At 31.8% G+C, this 534-nt stretch overlaps 1 protein-coding gene across 1 annotated transcript in view; it reads right to left on the bottom strand.

Moving 5' to 3' along the window:
* The window catches only part of rpp38 (ribonuclease P/MRP 38 subunit), a 16,669-nt gene that overhangs the window by 7,738 nt on the left and 8,397 nt on the right, over nt 1-534 (bottom strand). The window lies entirely within an intron of this gene.

Raw genomic sequence — 534 nt, 5'->3', positions numbered from 1 at the left:
AAGTATTTTGCAAAGCATGTTCACTTGTCTAAGGTTAATTGTTTAAATTAGGGTTTGCAGAATATTTTGTTTTTGCCCAGAGTGAAAGTAAAATCAATGTTCAAGTGTTGAAGTCTTTAAGCATTGCAATTTAGCAAATTGTTAAATTTAACAATGTAATTTTTTTTTCTGATGCCATTTTTATGTTTACTCAATGAAGTTGTCAAATATACAAGAAAAGTTCGAGCAGCACAACTGACACTTCTGATATTTGCTTCAAAAGTAGCTAAAATGATTTGATGTTGAGCTCAAAAATAGATTATTCACAGCCTTAAACAGAAAATGAGTTTTTGCATTTTTGTTGATTCAGCTCGTCAATTGCTGATGTGCATTTGTGTGTTATATATGGTTACATGGCTTACATAGGCAGAAAAATATTTTGGAGCACTGTAGATTGTGCCAATTGAGGGGAAAAAATTTGTGAATGTGACCCAAGGACACGAGTAATGGAGACTCAAAAGTAACTAAAATAATTTGACGTGGAGCTAAAAAACA

This window comes from Poecilia formosa, unplaced genomic scaffold (assembly GCF_000485575.1).
Source record: "Poecilia formosa unplaced genomic scaffold, Poecilia_formosa-5.1.2 Scaffold77, whole genome shotgun sequence".
NCBI lineage: Eukaryota > Metazoa > Chordata > Actinopteri > Cyprinodontiformes > Poeciliidae > Poecilia > Poecilia formosa.
The sequence above is the reverse complement of the archived record's forward strand: the minus strand, read 5'-3'. Positions and strand labels throughout refer to the sequence as shown.